Source organism: Ochotona princeps, chromosome 12, assembly GCF_030435755.1.
Source record: "Ochotona princeps isolate mOchPri1 chromosome 12, mOchPri1.hap1, whole genome shotgun sequence".
NCBI classification, from domain to species: domain Eukaryota; kingdom Metazoa; phylum Chordata; class Mammalia; order Lagomorpha; family Ochotonidae; genus Ochotona; species Ochotona princeps.
Window position 1 is genome coordinate 45,311,377 of NC_080843.1, and position 15,398 is coordinate 45,326,774.

General features: G+C 42.0%; 1 long non-coding RNA gene across 2 annotated transcripts in view; it reads left to right on the plus strand.

Moving 5' to 3' along the window:
* LOC131481566 (uncharacterized) overlaps nucleotides 1–15,398 on the plus strand; it is a 95,718-nt gene that overhangs the window by 67,951 nt on the left and 12,369 nt on the right. The window lies entirely within an intron of this gene.

Sequence of the window (15,398 nt, forward strand, 5' to 3'; positions counted from 1 at the left end):
AGCTCAATCCAGGCCTCCCATGTGGCTGGCATGAACTCAGTCACCTGAGCCATCACTGCAGCTTCCCAGGGCTGCAGTAGCAGGAAGTTGGAGTCAGAAGCCAGAAGGGAGCTGTGACTTGAACCTGGGCACTCTGATATGGCACATGGGTATCTTAATCAGTATTTCAACAGCTAGGATAAATGCCACCCCAAGCTTAAAAAAAAAAAAAAAAACAACAACTTTGACCATAGGATTGTATCTCAATACTTCTTGTTTATTTTGTGAATTTTTAAGACTTATTGGTTATTTTTAAGTCAGTATTACCTAAAGAGAGGGAGAGAGAAGGGAGAGAGAGAGTTTGAGATCTTCCATCTATCTGCTAGTTCTCTCCCTAAATGGTTGAATGGCTGGAGCTGGGCAGTTCTGAAGCCAGGAGCCAGGAGCTTCCTGTGGGTCTCCCATATGGTGCAGGGACCCAAAGAACCTGAGCATCCTCTGCTGCTTTCCGGGCATATTAGCAGGAGCTGGATCAGAAATGGAACATCCAGAACTCAAAGCAGTGCCCATATGGGATGCCAGCGCTACATGAGGTAGCTTTATGCACCACATCACAATGCTGGCCCCATGACTTTTTGTTTTTAAACCACAAATTTCTAATCTCTCCAGGAAGTGAGATGATTACACGAGTCTTATGGGCACTCAGGGAGTTGTATTTCTCAGGATTCACATCATCCTTTTCTGGTTGAGCTAAAAATGGCTTGTAAGTCACAGCAACTGCTCCCAGGTGCTTCTCCTCACAGCACAGTGGAAAGTCAGAACTCGGTGCACTTCACTGCTTGCTTTCTGCCAATGGGAAACAGAAGCTCAGAAAGCAGACCCGTCGCCAGAGATGGCTGCTCAAAGCTTCTTGACTTCATGCAAAAAAGAATTCAGGCAGGAAACAGATTAGCAATAGGTATGCCAGTCAAAATCAGTGGAAAGGATACCCTGATAAAGCAGGCAAGCATCTCAGTAGAAAACTGAGGGCCCAGCCAGTATTCAGACTGGCATTTTTTAAAAAAGATTTATTTATTTTTATTGAAAATGCAGATTTACATAGAAAGGGAGAGTGCTCAACACTTCTGATCAGCACTGTTGAAAACAAAAGGCTGAGTTGATTTGCTGGGCATACACATTTGGGAGGAACCACAACACTTTGGATACACCAGAAGCAGTGAAGATTGGTGCCATTGGCAGTGAGATTTCTAGAGGACTTAAAAGGAGAACATTTTACAGGAACAAAGGATCAGCAGAAAAACTGAAGACTCAGAAGTCAGAGATTTAGTAAAATGTGAGGTGACGAGGAAGATAGATACCACAAATAAGTATGTAGAAGCCTCTGAAAGAATCCAATGTGTAATTCAGCAAATAATTTTCCTATTATAATTTGAGTAGCTGAATTTGGGAATCTGTGGATAATTAAATTTGGCTGAAGCTTCTCCTTGTGTTATCTTTGAAGAAATAATTTACTAAATCAATGAAAGGATAAACAAAAGTATAGACAAATTAGCTTAATCTACTTATGGCACAATAACTTTCAAGCCTTGTTCAGGTGGTTTTTTTTTTTTAATGCGGTATATTGCCTTTAAATGAGTAGCACTGACTTGCTAAAACAGACCCAGAGACACCTCTATCTGTATCTCTTTACTAATGATTAGTTCACCTCCCAACTGTAATTGAAAAATCCAGGGCTCTATTGGGCAATAGATCACTACTGCTTTCAGAATGTTCTGTGTACAAGTTATAAGTGCTCTTTCCCCATTTGCTGCCCCTTGAGACACTGTTAGCCATCAAGGAGTCCTTCTCTGAAGACAAGCCAACTCATGGTTGTCAGGGTTGCTGGGGGCTCTGGGAAAGCTTACAAACTGGCAGCTGAAGTGCTTGTCTAGTCAAGTTGGCCGTTTTCTCTGCTGGTGACATCATTTACTCAAAAACTCATCTGTTTGAAATACTTGTATTGTTCTCTTCCTTGGAGCTGGATGTAGTGCCTGAGCAGGGGCTCCCATCTGAACAAGGCCAAATGGGCACCTTACATGGCAATTGCTGTTTGCCGTGCTTGCCACTAGGTCAGATTCTGTTTCAGCTTAAAGCATCAAGAATTGTCTTTTGTTGTTGTTTTGGAAGAAAAACAATGTATCACTCAGAAGTGAAATGGTTTAAGCATTCATTTCTACTGTAAGGGTGGAGGCCTCACAATATCCCCAAACAGCTCTGGGTGGTAGGTCTGTGGCCATTCACAAGTCCATAGACTGACCTACAAATGTGAATGCTATTTTCCTTTTATAGAAAGGCAGAGTTAGGGCAAGAGAAGTAAAGACTGAGAAAGAGATCTCAGAAAGAGACAGAGATCTTCCACTCACTGTCTTACTTTCCGAATTGCCGCAATGGGCAATATTGGGCCAAGCCAAAGACAGGAGCCTACAAATCCATCTGGATTTCTCAAGTGGGTGGCTGGGGCCCAAGTACTTGGACCATCTTCTTTGTCAGGCTCATTAGCAGGAAGCCAAATCGTAAGTGGAGCAGCCAGGACTGGCACTCATATGGAATGACATCATTGTAAGCAACTTTTTACCCAATGAGCTACATACAGCCCCTGTTTTATAACTAATTAATGGCTCTATAATCAAATGAAATGCATTGTAGGGCTTGAATTCTAATCTATACCCTTGCTTTGTCATAAAAGCTGTCGAATTTGCTGGTGATTAGTCTTTACAAGAACCAACTTAGACATATTGATAATAATTCCATATTAGTATTAAAAGATTTACACAAAGTATTGAAGTATCAGAATTTTGAAGTATTGATTTATTTACAATATTACAACCAATAATACTGATTATATTATAGCATTATAGGTAGGATACACCCATAAGTTCCCAACTGGTGAAGATTTAGGGAGTTTTTGATTTTTTTATTATTTATTACTATTTTTATAATAACCTTCAGTTAACTTTAGGCAGGCTTCTTTTTTTATTAAATTGTGTTTATTTGACAGTCAAAAGGCAAGAAAGAGAAAGAGCAAGACAGAAAGAGCTCCAGTCTACGGTTTCATTTCCTCAAATATTTACAATATCTGGAGTCAAAGCTTAGAGCTAGCAAGTCAGTCCAGGTCTCTCACATGGATCACAAGAACCCTGATTTCTTGAACTACTGCTGTAGCCTCCCAGGGTCTGTACTGGCAGGAAGCTAGACTCATGAGCTAGTACTGGGAATCAAATTCATGTACTCTACTATTGGATACTAATGTCAAAACTGCTCTCATATTAGGCAACCTTTTTGGTGGTTCTTCCCAACCTCCCTGTTTTAAACACAGTTATGTAACACATTACCACATTAATCCTATTATAAACTAGGAAACTTCAATTCTGTACTAGTTAAGGAATTGTTTTACCAATTGAGGTTCAGAATGTCATTTGAAAAAAACAATTTAAATCACCATTTTGTTATCTAAGTGTATCTGTCTTATTTCTCAACATGACTGCTACATTAACCCATATTTCGTTTTAGAAATTGACATTAATAGCAGGCTGCCTCCACCAAATATTAGAATGCTTTTTAGGTTGGAGTCCCAGTGCCACTCTTGAGTCCTGCTTCCTTCCAATGTACATCCTGAGAGGCAGCAGGTGGTGGCTTAAGTACTTGAGTCTCTACCACCCATATAGGAAATCTGGGTTGAGCTCTGGTTGTTACAGACACTGAAGCTGTGGATGGGAAATCTGTCTCTTTGCCTCCCCCCCTCCTCTCCAAACCCCTCTCAAATCAATTTAAAAGTTTAAAAACTAACATGAAAGAAGTGACAAGTTCTTGGGATATGTTTTCTTGCACATCTCAGTGAAATCGTGGCTAGAGAGAAGACATAGCTGAGTGTCCACCATTTCCTAGTGAATTCTTCACTAAATGCTAATCCATGTATTCATTAAGTCTTCGTGAACCCACCCACCGGGTGCAAAGCCCTGAAAAAAAGCTGACAACAGACTTGGTCCTCCAGAAGTTTAACTTGTATAAGACACAAGCCACCCATCAAAATACTGAAAAATGAATTTAAGTGGACAACAAAAGAGCAAGCAGCACATGGGCATAGGGTAGCACAAAGCTTTGTATTCACAGTATGAGTATGTCTTTGGGCCAGATAGAACTTGCACAGGAGTTTGATGCTAGAATGAGCAGTGATGGTGGTAGGGTGGGAGTGGGTGTGTCTAGGTTAAGGAATAAGGACACAGGTGCGCACATAAATGCCTATGTAGGGAGCAGTGAAAAGTGCATGATGCGTTTGTACAGAAACCAGAGGATGCAGAGGGCTCTAGCTTGAGGCTGGAAATACACCAGAACCAAACTGTTGAGGACTGGATTGGAAATCTCAGGAGTTTCTGAGCTACTTGTCAGGCAGTAGTCCGCCTTGGTTTAGGAGTGTGCTGAGTCTCATGGTTTGGGAAGATAGTCTCTTTTTTTAAAGACTTATTTACTTATTGTTATTGGGAAGGCAAATCTATAGAGAGACAGAAATATTCTCCTTCCGCTGCTTCACCCTCTAACTGGCCACAACAGCCAGAGCTGAGCTGATCCAAAGCCAGAAGCCAAGAGTTTCTTCTGGGTCTCCCACATGGGCACAGGGTGCCAAGGAACTGGGCCATCCTTCATGGCATTCCCAGGCCACAAGCAAAGAGCTGGATGGGAAGTGGAGCAGCTGAGACATGAACCAGCACCCATATAGGAAGTTGGCACTTGAAGGAGAAATACATCTCCAGAAATAGGATAGCTAACTCACAGGTGGATTAATTTCAGGCTTTTTGAGAAATCTCTATAATGTTTTCCATAGTGGCTGTGCTGATCTACATTCCTGCCAAGAGCATAAGGTCTCTCTCTTTCTTTCTTTCTGACACTAGGCATTCTAACTGGAGGGAGATGATATTTCATATTATTTCATTTCATATCTTTCATATTATGCATTTCTCTGATGGCTAGTAACATTGTTTCTTCATATGTGTCAGCCATCTCTATTTCTTCCTCTGAGAAATGTCTATTCAAACCCTTTACTCGTTTATTAACTGGATTCTTTGAATTTCAGTTGTTATTCTTTGTAGCTTCCAAATACTAATCCTTCGTCAAATATGTAGTTTGCAAACCCATTCTGTTGCTCGTTTCTTCACTCTGTTAGTTGTTTCCCTTGCTGCACAAAGAAGCTTCCCAGTTTGGTATCATTCCATTTGTTTGGTTTTGCTTTTCTTGTCTGACTCTAGGATCCTCTCCAAAAAAATTATTGCTTATGTCAGTGTGTCAAGGTGTTTCTCTTACAGTCTTTCTAGAAATTTCATAGCTTCAGAGATTTTATTTATATATTTGATTCATTTTGAGTTGAATTTTGTGCAGGGTGAAAGATAGGAGTTAGAGGGTCAAGGGCCAGTCTTCTGTGTATGGATACAGTACTGCTAACCACAGAGTTTACCTGGATTTTTTTCCAGTCTTTCATTGTTGCCCTTGTTCTAGCCTGACATCTAACACTGCATTTAGTTGGCATATCTCCTTAGTCTCTTCCAATCTGTTATATTTTCTTCTACTTTATAACCTTGACAGTTGTAAAGAGTACATGTTAGACATGTAGAATGTCCTTCAAATTGAGTCTGATGTTTTCTTCTGGTTAACTTGTGGCTGTAGCTCTGGGGGAGGACTCTCATGGGTGGGACGCCCTTCTTGGTGTGGTATTAGGCAATACACATGGCTAGCATGTCTTATTGTCAGTGATGCTAACCCTGCTCGTGCGGATAAGGTCATACCTGACATGTTTCTCTAAATGTCTGTTTCTCTTTAAACTTCCAACCCCACCCCAGTTTTACCATCCATGAGAAAATCTTGCCTGTGGCAGTTATTTCTGTGGTATTCTAATACCTCTAGTGGTTTCCTTTCCTCCTTTTATATTTGTTAATTTAAATTCTTCTGGAAGGAACAACTGTCCTTTCTCTTCCATTTGTTGAAATTCAACACTCTAGACTCATGGGTATTTGTCTTGTTCTTTGCATTATAATTCACTGTAATTGTTATTTATTATGTCACTCAAATTATTCCAGCTTTTGGCTATTGTAAGTTTTCTCAGCTTTCATCAAGCCACCATCCTGGTTGGTTTTTGTTTTGTTTTGTTTTCCCTTGAACTCTTCCTTGTTATGTTGCCCACAAAATGTTTCAAGCTCAATTTATGTTTTTCCCACCCTAACTCTGGAACCAACCATTTCTCTAAGGAGCTATAATTTGTCTTTTTGAAGAATAGTATTGAGAAATCAAGATCTGCATGGGAGGTGAGCTCATCATTACCGGGGTGTCACTGTTTGTAGGGCTTCTCACTGAACAGAACTAAGAAATAATGGTGTAGGCACACACACACACACACACACACACACACACACATCCATGTTTACTGCTGCGTATAGCCGACTCAGTAGCTCTCAAGCTGAGCTTTTTGCCACCCCACTTCATGCCCTACTGTCACCTCAATAAAGATTGACAAATCTGGATACATTTGGAATGTTGCAACTCAGGGAGACACTGCTGCTGGCATCCTGTGAATAAAGATAAAGGATGTTACTAAGCATAGGACAACCTCTTATACTAAGGAATTATCCAGCTCAGTATGTTCAGAGTGCCAACACTGAAAAGCCCTAACTTATTTATATATTGGAATGTATTTTAAAATTACCCACATAGGGCCTGGCACGATGGCTTGATTGGCTAATATTCCCTCTTCAAGCACCAGCTTCCATATGGCCAGCAGTTCATGTCCCAGCTGCATCACTTCCCATCCAGCTCCCTGCTTGTGGCCTGGGAAAGCAGTAGAGGATGGTCCAAAGTTTTGGGATCCTGCACCCCCATGGGAGACCAGAAGGTGCTCCTGGTTCCTGGCTTTGGATTGGCTTCATCTATTATTACCACTTGGGGAGTGAATCAGCAAATGGAAAATCTTTCTGTCTCTCCTTTTCTCTGTAAATCTGACTTCTCAATAAAAATAAATAAATCTTAAAAATAAAAAACATCCACATAAACATACAGTAACTATCCTAAGACATCAGATTTCATTCTACTATTCTTTTGCTTATTGGTGACTTCTTTTTCCAACAGTGAGAAACCTGGCTGGCACTATCTACAACATGGTCACGCATTTTTAATTACTAACTCACACTCTGTGAGAGACAAATTTACCTACTGGAGAACAGTAATGGAGCACAGTAGGTTTTTTTTTTTTGTTGTTGTTGTTGTTGTTGTTGTTTTGCCATTAATCCTTATCCACTCAAGACACTATCTTCCAAAGCAGCTTCAGTTGGCTGCTTTTTTTGCTACTTCTTCAGTACAGGTTATCATTGTCATTGACAGGATCTGAATTTCACTTTAGGTCTCTCATTACCTGATGGATTTTTTTTTTTACTTGTTTATAGTAAAATTCATTCTTTGGGCTATACAAGTGTGTAGATTTTGACAAATGCATGATGTTGTATATTCATCACCATGGGGCCATATAAGACGCTTCTGTTGCCCCCCAAATTCTTTCATGCTGCCCTTTTTTAGGTGATTCTTGTTCTGTCCCCAGCTCCCTGTTTTATGTAGGGCTTTTTCTTTTAAGCATATAAAATAAATGGAACCACAGAATATGTAGCCCTTTGTTCTGACCTCTTTTTAGCCATGTTAATATTCAAGTTTCATCCAAATTGCTATGTAAATCATCAGCTCACTGCTGTTCAGTCTGGAGTGCTATTCCTGCGTATGGACCTCGCATGGTTCCTGTAACCATTCACCAGACACCTGGACAGTTCCCGATTTAAGGTGAAGATTCTGAGTAAAGCTATTGTAAACATCCCTGTGGAGATCTGGAGAAAGCACGAACATTCAGATTACTTGGGTAAATATCCAAGAGTAAGACTGCTGGGTTGTATGGCAGGTGCAGAGTTTTGAATTTTTTATCAATAAATCATGAGATGTCAACCTTATTAGCACTTGGTGTTCTCAGGTAGTTGTTACTTGTTTTTTACTTTCTGTTTTTTATTTTTTTCCTTTTTAAAGCCATCCTCAAAGCTGAGTGGTGATATCTGATTGTGGTTTTAATTTGAATGTCCTATTGACTAACCATGTTGAGCATCTTTTTACATGTTTTTCTGCCATCAAAATGCCTGCTTGGATGAGCCATCCTCTGTAAAGCCTAGTCGTTTTAGTTGTAAGAACCTTACATTTACATTATTTTCTGAAACACCTGCTTATAGGGGCTTCCCAAACAAAACTCCACCCCTCGTGTAGTCACAGATTCTCCTAGATGTCCCCACCAGCCAAGATGGCTTGTTGCATTTTACTTTTTGTAGCTTGTATTATATAAGCATTTGTTACAATAAATGCAAAATGATATCTATGCACTGCCTACTTTGTCAAACTGCCACCTCTAGGAGTCCCATAGGGGACATGGTTTCAGGATTTAGTCTCCTAGTAACATGGTCCATTAGCTTTGCCAAGAGAGCTCTGCAAAGTGCGCACTGTCTGTGGCAGCATGAAGTCTCCTGGAGGAACTTGCTGTTGAGTAATGGGAAAAGTTCGGCGTGGCTTTTTCGGGTTCCGGAAGAACACTGTGTGCAGAAGAAATGATTCATTTCTGCAAGATTTCTGACTTGTGCAACTACTTGACCCACCCTCCAGAGTTCAATTTCATAATGTTTAATTAAAATATAGGGTCTCAGAGGAAAGGCTCAGTTGGCTAATCCTCTGCCTTGAAAATGCAGGGATTCCATATGGGTTCCAGTTCGTGTCCCGGCTGCTCCACTTCCTATCCAGCTCCCTACTTGTGGCCTGGGAAAGCAGCAGAGGACAGCCCATGTCTTGGACCCTGTACGCATGTGGGGGACCCGGAAGAAGCTCCTAACTCCTGGTTTTGGATAGGCTAAGTTCCGGCAGCTGCAGCCATCTGGGGAGTGAGCCAGCAGGTGGAAGATCTTTCTGTCATTCCTTCTTGCTGTAAATCTGCCTGTCCAATAAAAACAAATGGATCTTTTTTAAAAATCTTTTTAAAAAGGCAGAACTGGGCCCGGTGGCGTGGCCTAGTGGCTAAAGTCCTCGCCTTGAAAGCCCCGGGATCCCATATGGGCGCCGGTTCTAATCCCGGCAGCTCCACTTCCCATCCAGCTCCTTGCTTGTGGCCTGGGAAAGCAGTTGAGGACGGCCCAATGCATTGGGACGCTGCACCCGCGTGGGAGACCCGGAAGAGATTCCAGGTTCCTGGCTTCGGATCGGCGCGCACCAGCCATTGCGGCTCACTTGGGGAGTGAATCATCGGATGGAAGGTCTTCCTCTCTGTCTCTCCTCCTCTGTGTATATCTGGCTGTAATAAAATGAATAAATCTTTAAAAAAAAAGGCAGAATTATAGAGTCAAGGAGAGACAGTAAATTATTTAAAATATAACAGTGACAATGGGGAGGAGCAGAGACTTTGTATTTATGAGGCTATTCACTCCTCATAACAGCTCTGTGAGGTCATTTGCCCCCATTGGACAGGTGAGAAAATGGAAGCTCTGAAAATTACACATCTGGAAAGTTATGGGGCCTTGCTACCTCCTGCTGCTGTCTGATTGCAGCATTTTAATTCTTTCCTCAGCATTATTTTGCAGTCTCATGTATTGAATTCACATATAATATTAGAAATAGTATTTTAAGAAGGTGGCAGGTTGGAGAATTAGAGGCTTGGAAAGGTGAGAACTGGCTATGGTTGGGACTTGAGAAAGGCAGAACTTATTTCTGGCTCTCACTCATTTGCTTTGTGAATTTGTAGAAATAATTGAGCACCCTTTTTGCTTGAGTTTACCTTCATTTCACAGTGATCTCCAAATTGTTTTGATAACACAATCCATTAGTAAAAAGCAAATAAGTAAAGAGGTTTGAACACCCTTGATCATGAGATGTTTCTCTCTTTATAAAGTTATCTATATGTAAAACTGTGTTAGCAAATTGTATATATTAAGAATATTGGGCCCAGCACAGTAGCCTAGTGGCTAAAGTCCTCACCTTGCACATTGCCGGGATCCTATATGGGCGCTGGTTCTAATCCCGGCAGGCCATGCTTCCCATCCAGCTCCCTGCTTATGGCCTGGGAAAGCAGTTGAGGATGGCCCAAAGCTTTGGGACCCTGCACCCGCGTGGGAGACCCGGAAGAAGCTCCTGGCTTCAGAAAGGCGCAGCTCTGGTTGTTGTGGCTGCTTTGGGGATGAATCAAAGGATGCCAGGTTTTATTCTCTCTGCCTCTCCTCCGCATTGCATATCTGACTTTCCAAAAGAAATAAATAAATGAATAAATAAAAATAAAAGAAATAAAAACTATTTACAAAAAATAGAAATAACAACAGAATGAGAAACAAAAACTATCCCTCCTCTCTTCTTAATGTTCTTGATTCATCTGCTTAACTAGGTCTTACGTCTTGTAACAGGTACCTCAAGAGGTAGCTGCTCTACTATACGTTTGCTGTTGACTTGTGTTTTGTTACCTATTTTTTTTTTGAGAAGATTTATTTATTTGAAAGGCAGGGTTTCAGAGAAAGAAGGAAAGACACAGAGACAGAGAGAGAGAGGAGATATCTTCCATTCATTGGTCCACTCCCTAGATGGCTGCAATGACTAGGTCTAGACCAGCCTAAAGGCGGAAGCCCAGAACTTCATCTGAGTCTCGCATGTGGGTGATGGGGGCCCAAGCACTGGGGTCATCGTCCACTGCTTTCCCCAGGGACATTAGTTGGGAGCTAGGTCAGAAGTGGAGCAGCCAGTGCTATAAATCCCTGCTCTATTATTCAGCATACCTGCCCACTAACATATGGGCTGCAAGAGACCAGTGTCAATCCATTTATTAAATAAAGCTTAATCTTTATCTTACTTTCACCCCAAATAAATCTAAGTTTCAATATTTTTGTCCTAGAGGACAAAGGTTGTTCTAAAGAATGGTCTTATATGTCATTAGGTGCCAACACCTCATTTTAGAAGCAACTGATCCATAAATGTATATGTTTTCCATCTAAAACAGGGGCACATAGCAGTCAATGGCATGCTTCTCATTATACAAGGTTGAATTTGTTGGCAAAAAGGTTAAACTACCTTTAAGAAACATATTGTTGCTTTCCTGAACTTTTTTTTCTCTCCAAGAACTGAGAGAACCTCTGAAAGTGGCGACGGTTACTAAAGCAGGGAAACAGCAGTGGAGCCCTCTATGCCTGACAGCCTGTCTCTTGCTGTGCCTTTGACACTGAGCTCAGCCCCCTCCTGGGACAGAAGGAGGAGGCTGCTGTGTGAGAGGCTGCTGTGTGAGACCTTCTGGTCAAACCACCCAGATGAACCTCAGGCCCCTTCAGAACAGTCCTCTTGGAATCTCTTTCCCATCTCATGCTATCTTATTAATTTGCTCCAAAACAAGTTGGATCCTGTTCCCAAGACATAGAGCAACCTGGGATTATTCCAGATAAGATCAAAGTCCTGAAGTAGAAGAAACATGAAGTGAAAGGACTTATGCTTTCAAAAATTCCAAGAAAATCAAGATCCCACAATAAGAATATCCACGGGACCTTCAGAAAGTTTGTGGAAGGGACTGGCACTGTGGTGCAATGGATTAAAACGCCGCCTGAAGCTCTGGCATCCCATATGGGCACCAGTTTGTGTCCCAGTTACTCTGCTTCAGATCCAACTTCCAGCGACTGTGCCTGGAAAAGCAGTGGAAAATGGCCAAGTGTTCGAGTCCCTGTACCCTTGTGGGAGACCCAGAAAAAAGCTCATTCCTAGCTCATAGTCTCAGTTGGCCAGTCAGGTCTGAGTCGCTGTGGCCATTTGGAGAGTGAACCAGCCCATAGAAGAGATCTCTCTCTTTTTCTCTGTCTCTCATCTCTCTGTGTAACTCTAATTTCCTAATAAAATAAGTAAATAAATCTTAAAAAAAAAAAAAGTTTAGGGGCTGGCGGCGTGGTGGCCTGGTCCAGCAGCTAAAGTCCTCGCCTTGAACACGCCAGGATCCCATATGGGCGCCGGTTCTAATCACGGAAGCTCCACTTCCCATCCAGCTCCCTGCTTGTGGCCTGGGAAGGAAGTTGAGGACGGCCCAAAGCTTTGGGATCCTGCACCCGCGTGGGAGACCCGGAAGAGGTTCCTGGTTCCCGGCTTCGGATTGGCACAGCACCAGCCATTGCGGCTCACTTGGGGAGTGAATCATCAGATGGAAGATCTTCTTCTCTGTCTCTCCTCCTCTCTGTATATCCGACTTTGTAATAAAAATAAATAAATCTTTTTTAAAAAAAAGTTTAAAGAAGGCCTGGTATGATGGCTCAGTTGAATAAACCTCTACCTCCAAGTGCCTGGATCCCATATGGGCACCAGTTCATGTCTCAGTTGCTGCACTTCCCATCCAGCTTCCTGCTTGTGGCCTGGGAAAGTAGCAGAGGACAGCCTAAAGCCTCGGGACTCTGCACCCACATCCAGGAACACCTGGAAGAGGGCGCCTGGCTTTGGATCTACTCAGCTTCAGCTGTTGTGGCCATTTGGGAAGTAACTCAGGTGATGGAAAATCTGTCTTTCCTTTTCTGTGTAAATCTGCCTGTCCAATAAAAATAAATGAATCTTTTAAAAAAAAAACTTTTAAAAAGGCAGAATTATAGAATGAAGGGGAGACAGAGTATTGGTTAAGAATCCAGCTCCCTGCTAATGCCCTTGAAAAGGCAAAGGATTTCTGCCTCGGTACTTGGATTCCTGGTTCCTGGGCTTTGTCTGGCCAGATCTGACTGTTGTGATCTTGGGAGGAATGAACTAGCAGATGGAAAATCAGTCTCTTTTCCTGTGTCTCTCTCAGTGCCTTTCAATAAACAAATATACATTTTTAAAAATGAGTTCCTAATCATTCTTATAGGTAGCACAGGTAGATTTCAGTCATGGTTTATAAAAATCTGTAATGTTCCCATTTTTTAAATCCTCCATATCACTTTCCTCCCCCAATAATTGAAAGAATAAATGCCTGTGACTTAAGCCGCCTGGTTATTGTGACTACAAATAAAAGGCAACAGAGAATGGTAATTCACTAAAAAAAAAGATATATGTTTACCTATTTGGAAGAGTCCCATCCTAACTCCCACATGGGTGGTAGGAACCAAGTTTTCGGACCATCTTCTGCTGCCTCCCCAGGTACAGTGCTGCAACACCAACCCCTGACTATTTTTTTAGATCAATTCCCAGGCTGTTAGAGCTTAAAAGTCTCCCAAGCTAGTATTTTCCAAAGGTCAGTTTATATAACACCTTCATAACTTTTAAAATAGAATTCTAAATGACATCAAATTATATTGCTTATAGTTAAAGTCAAACAATCTTAGGCACTTACTACAAAAATGAAAGATGTTTTTCACCCTTTTGAAGTTACCACTTCTGGTGCTTTAAAAAAATGTCCCCCCCACCCAGAGGGCATTTGGCCTAACAGCTAGGATGCCAGCTCCGCCTCCCATCTGAGAGTGTCTGGGTTCCAGTTGTTGCTCTGCTTCTGATCCCAGCTTCCTACTAACACTCTCCCTTGGGAGCAATGATGCTGTCTCCATAGTTGGATCCCTGCCAGCCACGTGGGAGACTTATGTTGAGGTTGAGGCTCTTGGCTTCAGCCTGGCCCAGTTCCCTTTGTGAGCATTTGAAACATGAAACAGTAGGTATAAGATCTCTGCCAAACGGGGCCTGGCGGCCTGGTCTAGCGGCTAAAGTCCTCGCCTTGAATGCGCCGGGATCCCATATGGGCACCTGTTCTAATCCCAGCAGCCCCACTTCCCATCCAGCTCCCTGCTTGTGGCCTGGGAAAGCAGTCAAGGACGGCCCAAAGCTTTGGGACCCTGCACCCGCGTGGGAGACCCGGAAGAGGTTCCTGGTTCCCGGCTTCAGATTGGCACAGCACCGGCCATTGCGGCTCACTTGGGGAGTGAATCATCAGACGGAGGATCTTCCTCTGTCTCTCCTCCTCTCTGTGTATCTGACTTTGTAATAAAATAAATAAATCTTTAAAAAAAAATCTCTGCCAAACGAATTAAGTAAATAATCTTTCCAAATAATAATTTGTATGTTTATCTTCATTCTTTAAATTTTGAGGGCCCAGCGTGATAGCCTAGCGGATAAAGTACTTGCCTAGGACGTGCTGGAATCACATATGGGCACCAGTTCTAATCCTGGCAGCCCTGCTTCCCATCCAGCTTCCTGCCTGTGGCCTGGGAAAGCAGTTGAGGATGGCCAAAGGCTTGGGACCCTGCACCCACATGGGAGACCTGGAAGAGGCTCCAGGCCCCTGGCTTGGGATTGACTCAGCTTCAGCCATTGCGGCCGCCTGGGGAGTGAATCAGCAGATGAAAGATCTTCCTCTCTGTCTCTTCTCCTCTCTGCATATCTGACTTTACAATAAAAATAAATCTTTTTTAAAATCTACCTAAAGTAAATTTTTATATTACCTTGATTCTTTAATTTTAGCATTATCTATCATCTCCCTAGAGAAGGTTTGGAGGAAATTAAATGTCAACATTCTTATCCAGCTTCCTCTCTCATCCTGATTATCTCCTACATTTCCTCCAATATTGACATTTGGGTAAAATCAATATTCAGTGACGTTACCTGAAGAATGGAAACACTACTGATAGCTGAGCCATGCTGTAACCTGAGATTACTTCTCTGTTCCTGTACAGCTCTTTTCCTTGGAAAATCCTTTATAGCATTAATAATAGTACTAGTGTGTATTTGATAAGATTTTTTTTAATATGCCGACCATTATTATAGCTGCAAACTCTACCCTTCAATGCAGGCAACTTCCCTTGCCCTTCATGTCCTGGGTACTGCAGAAGTTGAATTTTCATGAATCTCTGTAGATTTCTGGCTAGGTGGAGTGACTCAGTTTGCAATTGTAGCGCCCTCCCTCTGCTTTCCAAGCTAATTGGTGCTACAGTCTGGGTGCAAATCAAATCACCTTCAGCTTCACTCACTGCTGCCTTGGGATTCAGCTTTCTTGCTCTGCTACATACATTATCTCATGTTCATGTCCAGTTGCCAAAATTGAGTAGTCATGCTATTTTCTCATTTTATGAATACTCGTTTGTGAAAATCATGAACCACCATGTGTGCTTCCAAAAAAAAAAAACAAAAAACAAACCCAAAAATTCCTAGGCACCCACTTAGGGTTTCAAACTGAAAATCCTTTCAGCCCTCCTGTTCCCTTCCAATCCTGTCTTAGTCTTCTTCTCACATTTGCATTAACATTGATCTAATTTTTCAGGTTTTTAAAATCATCAGTAACATTAATGACATGATTGGATATGATTAGATTTTTCTAAACTATGCATTTACATTTTTAGAAAGTCTGGTATATCACCAGTGGTGTGTAA